General features: G+C 37.8%; 1 protein-coding gene across 6 annotated transcripts in view; it reads right to left on the bottom strand.

Annotated features, from left to right (window-relative positions):
• Positions 1-13,281, bottom strand: part of FANCC (FA complementation group C) — a 237,019-nt gene that overhangs the window by 162,829 nt on the left and 60,909 nt on the right. The gene's annotated exons all lie outside the window — the stretch shown is intronic.

Genomic DNA, 13,281 nt, shown 5'->3' with positions numbered 1-13,281 from the left:
AACTGCAGAATGTCGCAAATTATTTTCTTTTGTATTACGTTTTGCTTTGTTATATGGTTTCTCCCATTCATTTTAATTCTTCTATACAACATGACTATACTAAAAATGTATTTAATAGGAATGTATGTATAGAACCTATATAAAATTGTATGACATCTCAGGGAGGGAGGGGGGAGGGAGGGGAAAAAATAATGTAAGTTATGTGGTAGTAATTTTAGAACACTGAAAACAAATAAAATTAATTTAGAAAAAAAGTACTTTTGCAATAAAAAAAAAAGTACAATTGGCCAAATGGAAAAGGAGGTACAAAAGCTAACTTCAGAAAACAATTTATTAGAAATTAGAATTGGGCATCTGGAAACTAACGCTTCTATGAGACATCAAGAATCAGTCAAATCAAATCAAAAGAATGGAAAAATAGAAGAAAATGAATTTATATGTTGCTTCACAAACTTTCTGAGTTATGGTAGTAATTTATTTATCAGAAAAATAATAACCTGTTAAGAGGATAAAGTCATAGTAAATAGACCAATTTCTCAGATCATGACATAAAATTCTGTAAGAGACCATGACTACATGTCATGTGGCCACTGAATTAACTTTCTTCAGCAGATGACATATTTTATAGCTTGTGTAAGATGGCACTTTTGACTGGAGTATACTGTTATTAAAAACTAAATGCGAAAACTGTAATAAACATATACACACTTCAAAAAAATATGATCTTTCCAGGTGTAAAAGGACTACATATAAGTTTCTTCAACACTCATGATTCTTTGATCATAAAATCTAAAGAATCTATGAGTATGGGGGTGGAGGGAGAAATCAACACTGAAAGCTATGTACAAAAATTTTAACAGTCATTGAAGGCAGTGGACTTTTATTCTTTCCCATATAGAATATGTATAACTACCAATAATAACTCAAATACTTTGAGGTAAACAAAATATTTTCCTATAGAAAATCCTACAGAGGTGGTACTACAGATATTAATATGCACATTTTACAGATATATGGGTCAGTGGCCTCAAAGCCAGGAAAAACTAGATTTGAGTCCTGGCTCTGTGACCCTAAGCAAGTCACCTAACCTCTCAGTACTCTAAGCACCTCTCTAAGACTCTAAGTGGCAGAGAAAGTGCTGGTGATTGTTGAAAAAGGAAGGTATTTCACCTATGAGTTCCCTATGGCAATGAAATTACAGGTCTCATTTTGAACCCAGATTTACAGATGAGGAAACTTGAGACTCAAAGGAGATAAGTGATTTAATATTTTTCTTTTAAATTTTTTTAAACTATGAAATAGAAACTTGTCAACAAATTAACGTTTTTACATACAAAGGTGAGAAAAACAATTACATATGAAACCATGAACCTATTAAACCATTTCTTCTATTTTTTTTTATAAAATATATGTTAAATTGAACATGTAGTTACCAACACTGAACTACTGTCTTTCTCCTCTTAGGAACTTCCATCTCTTATCTTTGGTATATATTGTAAATGTGATTTGTTTGGGGTTTTTTTTTTTTTTTGGCAACACTAGGACATTCTCAGACTCTTCCCTACAACTCTCTGCACTCCCAAATAAAAAGTCCTTCCTTGTAATAAATAATGCTAAAGAAATTCAGTAGCAGTATCTGAAAATGTATCTCTCTCTGCACTAAGAGTCATTCCCCTGGGGCAGGCATGTTTCCTCTTTAATTCTGTGAAATCACAAAGGGTCACTGCACTGATCAAATTCTTAAGTCTTTCAAAATTGTTTTCCATTATAACTGATGCTATAGTCACTGCACAAATAATTCTCCTGGTCCAAACCGTTTCACTCTGCATTAATCATCTAAGTCTTCACAGGTTTCTCTAAATCTTTTCGTCATTTTTTTATAGAACTTTTTCCATCACATTAATATAACCTAATTTGATTAACCATTCCCCAACTGATGAGCATATACTTTGCTTTCAGTTATCTGTTGAGAGCTGGGGCCAAGATGGCAGAGTAAAAGCAGGGACTCACCGAGCTCTCCCCCAAACCCCTCCAAATACTTTTAAAAATGACTCTAAACAAATTCTAGAGCCGCAGAAACACAAAAAAACAGAGTGAAACAAATTTCCATCCCAAGACAACTGGGAAGGTTGGTAGGAAAGGTCTATTGCAAAGGGTCAGCACAGTCCAGTGCAGGCCACACCAGTTCAGACCAGGTCCCAGCAAACCTGGAGCAGGCCTCCTCAGGGTGACTGAATCACTGGCAGCAGGGATGATTTCCAGATCTCTCAGCCCACAGATACCAAAGACAACTTGGAAGGTCAGAAAGAAAGGTCTGCTGCACCAGGGTGAGAGTGGAACACAGTCCACACTGGCCATGGCAACACAGCCTTGGCCACAGCAAACAACAAGCAGGGCTTGGGAGTGAATGAATCAGCAGCAGCAGTGGCAGCAGCTGCTTCTGGTGCTTTCAGCTCACGGACAGACAGTAAGGGGGTTGAACATCTGATTAGAAGGAGATCACAGGGGTCTTTTTGCTAGCACTAAGGCAGGACTTGTTGCTTTGCCCATATTCAGATCCTGGTCATAGTCCTAGGTGACAGTCCCGGGTGAGGAGAGGCACTGGAGTAGCACAGCTTAATGAAGCAATGGAGGAGGGGTCCCTTCTCACTGTTCCAAGGCAGAAAAGAGTGCCTGTGGTCACTCACAGACCAGAGTACAGACCAGGAGAGGAGTAAACATATCACCTTGGAAGAACTGAACTGAAAAGAACTTAGAAGAACTGAAAAGTTACAGGCCCCTATAAGTATCTCTGAAAACAGCTGCACAAACCCCCTGAAGCTTAGACAGTGTGTCCTCCACCCCAGAAGCAGAGTCCTACTCCAAGAAACAGTTAAAAGACAAATAATACGCTGGGAAAATGAGCAAGCAATGGGAAAAAAAAACTCTGACTATAGGAAGTTAATATGGTGACAAGGAAGATCAAAACACATACTCAGAAGAAGATAACAAAATCAAAGCTCCTTCATCAAAAATCTCCAAGAAAAAGAGGAAATGGTCTCAGGCCATGAATGAGTTCAAAAAGGATTTTGGAAATCAAGTAAGAGAGGCAGAGGAAAAATTGGGAAGAGAAATAAGAGTGATGCAAAAAAAATCAGGAAAACAAGCAAACATCTTGGTAAAAGAAGCACACAAAAATATTGAAGAAATAATACCTTAAAAAACAGACTAGGCCAAATGGTAAAAGAAGTCTAAAAAGTCAATGAAGTGAAGAAAGCCTTAAAAAGCAAAATCAATCAAATGGAAAAGGAGGTCTAAAAGCTCACTGAAGAAAATAATTCCTTAAAAATTAGAATGGAACAAATCGAAGCTAAGAGAAATCAAGATACAATAAAACAAAACCAAAAGAATGAAAAAAATAGAAGACAATATGAAATATCTTATTGGAAAAACAACTGACCTAGAAAATGGATCCAAGAGAGATAAATTAAAATAGAGCCAGGGGAGATATTGAACTACCTAAACGCCACGCTCAAAAAGAGCCTAGACATCATTTTTCAAGAAATTATAAAGGAAAACTGTCCCAATATTGAAGAACCAGAGGGGAAAATAGAAAGTGAAAGAATTTACTAATCACTTCCTGAAAGAGAGTCCAAAAGGAAAACTCCCAGGAATACTATAGCCAATTTCCAGAATTCCTAGGTCAAGGAGAAAATATTGCAAGCAGCCAGAAAGAAATGATTCAAGTACGGTGGAGCCAGGGTAACACAAGATTTAGAGGTTCTAAATTAAAGAAACAGAGGGCTTGGAATACGATATTAAAGAGGGCAAAGAAACTAGGATTACAGCCAAGAATCACCTACCCAGCAAAACTGAGTGTAATCCTGAAGGAGGAAAAATAGACGTTCAATGAGATAGAGGACTTTCAAGCATTCTTGATGAAAAGATCAGAGCTGAATAGAAAATTTGACTTTCAAATACAAGGCTCAAGAGAAGCATGAGATAAACAGGAAAGGGAAATCATAGTAGACTTAATAAGGTTAAACTGTTTACATTTTTACATGAGAAGATGATGTATGTAACTCATAAAACCTTTCTCAACAGGGTAGTCAGAAAGTGTATACATAGACAGCACAGTTATGAGTTAAATATGAAGGAGTAATATCTAAAAAAAAACATTAGGGTGAGAGAGGAATATACTGGGGAAAAGAGAAGGGGAGAGGTAGATCAGGGTAAATTATTTCACATAAAAAAAGGAATGGAAAAGCTTTTAGAGTGGAAGGGAAAGGGGGGGAGGGAGGGGGGCGTGAGTCAACCTTACTCTCTTTAGAATTGGTTCAAAGAGTGAAAAATATATACACTCAGTTGGGTACACAAATCTACCTTACCCTATGGGAAAGTAGGAAGGGAAGGGGATAAGAGAGTGGGGGAGGGAGGTGACAGAAAGAAGCATAGTTTGGGGGAAGGGGTAGTGAGAAGCAAAACACTTTTGAGGAAGGACAAGGTGAAAGGAAAGAGAGAATAGAATAAATGGGGTAGGGGAAAGGATAGAAGAAAATATAGTTAGATATAGTAATTGTGAAAAAAATTTTTGAAGCAAGTTTCTCTGATAAAGGTCTCATTTCTCAAACATATAGAACAAAGTCAAATTTATAAAAATAACAACCGTTATTCAATTGATAAATGATCAAAATATATGATTAGTGTTCAAATGAAGTAATCAAAGTATCTATACCCATATGAAAAAATACTCTCACTACTGATTGGAGAAATACAGTTCTGATGTACTACCTCATAGCTATTAGATGTCTAATATGACAGAAAAGATAAATGACAAATGTTGGAAGGGATATGGGAAAAATGAGAAATTAATGCACTATTGGTGGAGTTGTGAACTGATTCAACCATTCATAGAGCAATTTGGAACTATACCCAAAGGGCTATAAAACTATTCATACCCTTTGACCTAGCAACACCACTACTAGGTCTGTATCCCAAAAGGGATACAAAACAAAAAGGAAAAGGACCTGTGTGTACAAAAATATTTATAGCAACTCATTTCTGGGGGGCAATGAATTAAAAACTGAAGGGATGTCCACCAACTGGGGAATGGCTGAACAAGTTGTGGTATGTGATTATGATGGAATACTATTATACTATAAGAAATGATGAGCAAGATGTTCCCAGAAAAAAACCTGTAAAGAACTGGATGGGTCGATGCAAAGTGAAATATTGTGTGTTGTTGTATTTGTCCTGCATTGCCAAAGAAGACCATGCCATCAGAGAAATGATGACGTGACTTGTACATGACTTTGTTTTGAGTGAGGGAGGGCTGTGCAGGTCACCAGCCTCACTTCTCCTCCACAGCCATCTGAATCCAGTGATCAGATATTCATCAGGATGACTGGAGATGACCCAGGATGCACTGGGAGACCGTGGCCCCTTTAGGGCAAGGTCCAGGCAGGTACTTACTTAGGATGAGGTAATTCCCATTCGTTGAATAGGCCTGTTTAAGAAGCAGCCACTGTGTACAAAGTAACAGCAACATTGTCAGATGATCAGCTGTGAATGACTTAGCTGTTCTCAGCAATACAATGATCCCATACAATTCTGAGGGACTTATGATGAAAAATGCTATTCAGACAAAGAACGGATGGTGTCTGAATACAAACTGAAGCATACTTTTTTTAATCTTTATTTTTCATCAGTTTTTTTTCGCTTTTGCAACATTATTATGGGTATGTTTTGCATGACTCTACATGTACAACCTCTACTAAACTGCTTGCCTGCTCAATGAGGGTGTGGGGAGGGAGAGAATTTGGAACTCAAAGTTTTAAAATGAATGTTGAAAACTGTTTTCACAAGTAACTGAGGAAAAATTTTAAAATAAACTACTTTTAAAAAAGAAAAATTGCTTATACGAGGTCTTCTCCCTTTTAATCTATTGGGGTCATATGCCTAATAGTGGTATCTCGGGATCAAAGCTTATATAGAATTTATTGATCTTTGAGGGAGCGTTCCAAAATGTTATGACTAATTCACAGCTCCACTAACAGTACCCTATTATAACTGTCCTTCCAAAGTCTTACAACAATTGTAATTTTTTTCTTTGTCATCTTTGGTGATCTAATGGTAAGCAGAACCTCAGAGTTGTCTAAATTTGTATTTGTCTTATTATTGGTGATATGGAATATTTTTTTTGCATATATTTGTTGATAGTTGGTATTTCTTCCCTTTAGAAGAACATGTTTCTGAAACCATTTATGTATTGGGGAATTGTTCTGGATTTTACACATTTATATCAATCTCACCATATTTTGGAAATCAGGACTTTATGACAAATTTTCAGTGAAAAATTTTCCCCACTAAGTATTTCCCTTTTTATTTTCAATGGACTGACCTTGTTTATGCAACAACAAAAAATTTTACAATTTCTGGTAATTTAAAATTGTGTATTTTATTTCCTTTGATTATCTCTATCCCCCTTTTTTTGTCAAGAATTCTTGCCTTATCAATAGTTGTGAAAAAAAATCTTTTATTCTACCCTACTTTGTTTATATGATTTTTTTATGTCAAAGTAATGTATTCATTTGGTGCTTATTATAGTATATAGTGTAAGATGCTGATCTAAAACTTATTTCTCCCAGATTGATTCCTTGTTTTCTTAGCAATCTTTGTCAAAGAGTGAGTCCTTAACCTGGGCAATAGTTGATATCTATGAATATGTGAAACTATTAAACAGATATTGTACTCAGTTGCTTACAAATTTACTGTACCTAACTTGTTCTGTTCCATTCATCAACTTTTCTTGTTTTTAACTAGGACTAAACTACTAGCACTTCTTTACTGCTTTTAAAAAATATCTCTTCTGTTAACATTCAGTAATCACCACAGATCTATAATATCTAACTTCTATAAATTACTACTCAAGTCTTTCATGTCTTTCTTGTTTATTTTTTTGCAAGATCTGTACAGGTATAAAAGTAGCATATTGAAATCCTTAACCATTGTAGCTAGGCTATCTATCTCCATTTATAATCCAATTAACTTTTTAAGTATCTAGGTGCTGTCATATTAAATATTGATATTATTTCATTAACATTGATGCCTTTAAGCACAATGGGATTTTTGTACAGATCTCTTTTAACCATGTCAATTTTTCCGTTACTTTCTTTGAGATCATGTTTGTTATTCCCCTGTTTTTTAAATTCACCTAAAGCATAATAAATTCTGCTTCAGTCTTTAAATTCAACTCCACATGAATCTAAATGTTTCCAGTAAGTTTCTTAAAAAGAGCACATTGTTGGTGGAGCTGTGAGCTGATCCAGTGATTCTGGAGAGCAATTTGGAACTATGACCAAAGGGCTATAAAAATGTGTATACTCTTTGACCCAGCAATACCGCTTCTAGGGCTATATCACAAAGAGATCATAAAAATGGGAAAAGGCTCCACATGTACAAAAATATTTATGGCAGTTCTTTTTGTAGTGGCCAAGAACTGAAAATCCAGGGGATGCTCATCACTTGGGAAATGGCTGGACAGGTTGTGGTATATGAATGTAATGAATACTATTTTGCTATAAGAAATAACAAACAGGTGGATTTCAGAAACCTGGAAAAACTCATATGAAATGATGCTGAGCGAAAAGAGGAGAACCAGGAGAACATTATACAAAGTAATAGCCACAGTGTGTGAGGGCTGTTTCTAATAGACTTAGCCCTTCATAGCAATGCTAGGACCTAAAACATTTCCAAAGGACTCTTTATGAAATGCCATCCACAACCAGAGAAAGAACTACAGAGTCAGAATGCAGAACAAAGCAATATTTTCTATTATGTTAAGTTTTGTTTTTTCTCATGATTTCTCCCATTTGTTTTAATTCTTCTATGTAACATGACTAAGGTAAAAATGTGTTTTATAAGAATGTCATGGGAGCCAAGATGGCGGAGTAGAAAGATACACATACACTAGCTCTGAACCCACAGCCCATAAAATATCTGTAAAAAAGAACTCCCAACAAATTCTGGAGCAGCAGAAGCCATGGAACAACAGAGCAGAGGAGATTTCTGTTCCAGAGAGCTCTGAAAAACCCACGAAAGGTCCATTGAGCCCTGGGGAAGAGCCAAGCCCTGCCTTGGCCACGCAGCACGAAGAGGAGCAGATCCAAGCAGGCTTCAGGGACAGAATCTCCAGCGGCCGCACAGGTCGCTCGGCCCACAGGTGACAAGGGTCAGTGAGAGAGCCTTTTTGGGTGGCTGACAGGGGAGTGGGGTGTCCCCATGCCTCGGGCCCCCTCAGGAGACAGCGGCAGAGGCGGCAGCAGACAAGGGCTCCCAAAGCAGGCAGGAGCTTGGATCCATTGTTGAAGGTCTCTGCATAAACCCCCTGAGGGAACTGAGCCCCTTGTGGCTGCCCTGCCCCCACCTAAGCACCTAAACTTAATCTCACACTGAACAGCAGCCCTGCCCCCACCCAAAGCATTGAGGCTTGGAAGCAGCATGTGAATCTCAGACCCCAAGCACTGGCTGGGAGGATCTGGAGGAAAAGTGGGTGTGGAAAGAAAACTCAGAAGTCAAGTAACTGGCTGGGAAAATGCCCAGAAAAGGGAAAAAAAATAAGACTATAGAAGGCTACTTTCTTGGTGAACAGATAATTCGGTCCTTCCTTTCTGATGAGGAAGAACAATGCTTACCATCAGGGAAAGACACAGAAGTCAAGGCATCTGTATCCCAGCCCACCTAATGGGCTCAGGCCATGGAAGACCTCAAAACGGATTTTAAAAATCAAGTTAGAGAGGTGGAGGAAAAACTGGGAAGAGAAATGAGAGAAACACAAGTAAAGTATGAAAAACAGGTCAACACCTTGCTAAAGGAGACCCAAAAAAATGCTGAAGAAAATAACACCTTGAAAAATAGGCTAACTCAATTGGCAAAAGAGCTTCAGAAAGCCAATGAGAAGAAGAATGTTTCAAAAGCAGAATTAGCCAAATGGAAAAGGAGGTTCAAAACCTCACTGAAGAAAATAGTTCTTTCAAAATTAGAATGGAACAGATGGAGGCTAATGACTTTATGAGAAACCAAGAAATCACAAAACAAAACCAAAAGAATGACAAAATGGAAGATAATGTGAACTATCTCATTGGAAAAACAACTGACCTGGAAAATAGATCCAGGAGAGACAATTTAAAAATTATGAATCCACCTGAAAGCCAAGATCAAAAAAAAAGAGCCTAGACATCATCTTTCATGAAATTATCAAGGAAAACTGCCCTGATATTCTAGAACCAGAGGGCAAAATAAATATTGAAAGAATCCACAGATCTCCTCCTAAAAGAGATCCAAAAAGAGAAATTCCTAGGAACATTATGGCCAAATTCCAGAGTTCCCAGGTCAAGGAAAAAAATATTGCAAGCAGCTAGAAACAATTCAAGTATTGTGGAAATACAACCAGGATAACACAAGATCTAGCAGCTTCTACATTAAGGGATTGAGGGGGCATGGAATAGGATATTCCAGAAGTCAAAGGAACTAGGACTAAAACCAAGAATCACCTACCCAGCAAAACTGAGTATAAATACATCAGGGGAAAAAATGGTCTTCCAATGAAATAGAGGACTTTCAAGCATTCTTGAGAAAAGAAAATCTGACTTTCAAACACAAGAATGAAGAGAAGCATGAAAAGGTAAACAGCAAAGAGAAGTCATAAGGGACTTACTAAAGTTGAACTGTTTACATTCTGCTAGGGTTGGAAGCTCAATTCCAGGTGGACAGTCTCGGGCGGGTAAAGGTGGGAACTTCTAAATCTTAGAGTTCTCACGAGACCCCCCAGGAAACGGCTGGGAATAGAGGTGAACCGAGCTATCTCGTGTATTTCCGCCTCTTCCCGTGAGAAACGTGATGGGAGAGAGCTCTCCCCGCCCTCGAGATTGTCCCGGATCTGGGCACACTATTGTTATCTAACAGCACGGTATTCAGATGCAAACTATGCTGCTGAAGAGTTTGAGTAGGATCAGGAAAGCCTGCAAGTGCTCTTGGGCGGAGGGGCGCGGAGCGGTGAGGACAACAAGGCTCCGCTTTTCCTCTCTCCTCTCTCCCCTCCCCCTCTCTCCCCACTTATACTTCTACTTCCAATCTCTTATTGTAGATCTTTGCCTCCTTGGGAGATCTTTCTCTTTCCCTCCTAAGGAAGAATTCCCCTGCACTTGTATCTAGACCCTGAAATAAAGCTCAACCCTTGTTCGACTCTGGAACATCCTTTATCTCATACGAGCATCCGGTTTGGCCAACCGAAGACCTCGAGAGGTGAGGTAAGAAGACTCGGGTAGCCCTCAGGCCTCTAGGCCTGGCAACATTCCTACATGGAAAGACAATATTTGTAACTCTTGAAACTTTTCAGTATCTGGGTAGTGGGTGGGATTACACACACATACACATACACACACACACACACACACACACACACACACACACACACAGAATGCACAGATGAATCGAAGAGGATGGGATCATATCTTAAAAAAATGAAATTAAGGGGTGAGAGAGAAATATATTGGGAGGAGAAAGGGAGAAATGGAATGAGGCAAATTATCTCTCATAAAAGAGGCAAGCAAAAGACTTTTTAGTGGAGGGAAAAAGAGGGGAGGTGAGAGAAAAACATGAAGTTTACTCTCATCACATTCCACTAAAGGAAGGAATGAAATGCACACTCATTTTGGTATGAAAACCTATCTTACAATACAGGAAAGTGGGGGATAAGGGGATAAGCAGGGTAGGGGGGATGATGGAAGGGAGGGCATTGGGAGGAGGGAGCAATTTGAGGTCAACACTCCTGGGGAGGGACAGGATGAAAAGAGAGAATAGAAGCAATGGGGGGCAGGATAGGATGGAGGGAAATATACTTAGTCTTACACAACACAACTATTATGGAAGTCATTTGCAAAACTACACAGATATGGCCTTATACTGAATTGCTTGTCTTCCAAAGGGAAGGGGTAGGGAGGGAGGGATGAAGAGAAGTTGGAACTCAAAGTTTTAGGAACAACTGTCGAGTACTGTTCTTGCTACTAGGAAATAAGAAATACAGGTAAAGGGCTATAGAAAGTTATTTGGCCCTACAGGACAAAAGAGAAGAAGGAGACAAGGGCAGAGAGGGATGATAGAAGAGAGGGCAGATTGGTGATAGGGGCAATTAGAATGCTTGGTGTTTTGGGGTGGGGGGAGGGGACAAAAGGGGAGAAAATTTGGAACCCAAAATTTTGTGAAAATGAATGGTAAAAGTTAAATAAATAAATTTTAAAAAAAAGAAATAAAAAAAACAAGAATGTTACATGTAGAACCCATATAGGACTGCATGTTCTCTTGGGGAGGGAGCAGGGAGGAGAGGGGGAGAAAATTTAAAATTTATAGAAGTGATTGTTGAAAACTGAAAACAAATAAATTTTAATTTTAACTTAATTTTAAAAAACTTTTAAAAAGAAAAAACTGAAAACAAATAAAAAACTTTTAAAAAGAGAAAACACAAATTTTAAAAAGAAAACTGAAAACAAATAAATTATTTTTAAAAAATTTATAAAGAAAAAAACAAAAAGACTTTTAAAGAGAAAAAATTTTTTTAAAAAATTGAATTTGGAGGATAGAGCGGAGAAGATTCTGGGAAGATGGAGGAGTAGGTTAGGAAACTTTCAGCTCTCCAAATTTCCTCCACAAAAAAAGCCAGAACATCACCTCAGAGGGAAAGCAGAGCAATGAAAATAAAAGTTGCGGTAAAGCAGTTATCTCCCTAAGACAATTTGAGAAGACCTCAGGAAAGACCTGATCTCAAGGGGCAGAGGTACACTTTGAGTGAAGTGCAGACACCTCCAGGCTGACTCTGCACAATCAACAAAAAACAAGCCCTAGCAACAGCTAAGCTGACAGGCAGACTCTCCCTTAGAAACATTCATCTTACAGACAATATTGGAGTCTGATGGCTGAGTGGAAGACTTGAGGGACCTTCCACTGTCAAGGGATGCCAAGCACAGCTGTGCTAAGCTAGCACACACCTGGTGAGTGCAGTAGCAGAGGGATGGGGACCCAGTTGGCTGTGGGCACTTGCAGGAGAGCAGAGTTTCTCGTTTCAATCCCAGGGCAGAGAGGACAGTTGTAGTTTGCAGCCATTACAGGGAATTCAAGGATCAAAATCATTTGCAGGACAGTATGGTTGGGGGATCTAGTTTGGCTAAGATGTGGAGGGGAGAGCCCAAGGTTGGGCACAGGGACAGACCTGAGAAAATAAGAGTAAGAAGGACTTGAGGCATGGAGCATCATTCCTCATATCTCAGGGATTGAACTTGATTACACTAAGAGCTGCTAAAAACAAAATAAATAAATAAAAATGAGTAAGCAAAGGAAAAAGAAGCTAACCATCAATACTACTATGGGGATAAAGAAGATCTGAGTTCATATTCAGAGGAAGATAATGGAGATAAAAGAATCACTCTTTTTTCAATGAGAAACATCAAATGGCCCCAAGCATATAAAAAAATTCTTGGAATAACTTAAAAAGGACTTTAAAAAGAAAATAACAGATACAGGAAAAAATTAGGGAAAAAAATGAGAGCAATTCAGGACAATCTAGAAAATTATGAAAAGAAAGTCAACCAATTGGAAACAGAGAATCAAAAACTTAAAGAAGAAAAGGAGAAGCTGATAATATTCGAAGACAGTAAGAAATAATGAAACAAAAATCAAAAGAATGAAAAGAGGAGAAAGGGAAACAAGTCATCAGCAAAACAGCAGATCTAGAGAAGAGACTGAAGGGAAATAATACAAGAACAGTCAGATTACCTGCAAATTATGAGTTAAAAAAAAAGAATTGATACAATATTAAAAGGAATTATCATGGAAAATTGCCCTGAAGTTCTAGAACAAGAATACAAAGCAGAAATAGAAAAAAAAAATCTAGCAATCACCACCTGAGATATCCCAAGAGGAAAACTTACAGGAATATCATAGCTAAGTTTCAAAATTCCCAGGTTAAGAAGAAAATATTGGAAGTAAAAAGAAAAAAAAATTTAAATAGCACAGAGCTATAATAAAGATTATATAACACCTAGCAGATACTATGCTGAAAGATTATAGGTTTTGGAATATTGTATTTTGTGGCACAAAAGAGTTGGGATTACAACCTAGCAAAGTTAACTATAATCCTGAATGGAGAAAAAAATGGACATTTAATAAACTTAAAGATTTTCAGGAATTTGTGACAAAAACAGTAGAACTTAAAGGAAAATATGACGTGAAAACCAGGAGAAATACAAGATA

This window comes from Notamacropus eugenii, chromosome 3 (genome assembly GCF_028372415.1).
Source record: "Notamacropus eugenii isolate mMacEug1 chromosome 3, mMacEug1.pri_v2, whole genome shotgun sequence".
Taxonomy (NCBI): Eukaryota; Metazoa; Chordata; class Mammalia; order Diprotodontia; family Macropodidae; genus Notamacropus; species Notamacropus eugenii.
Note: the sequence above shows the minus strand (reverse complement) of the source record. Positions and strands in the feature narration are given on the sequence as shown.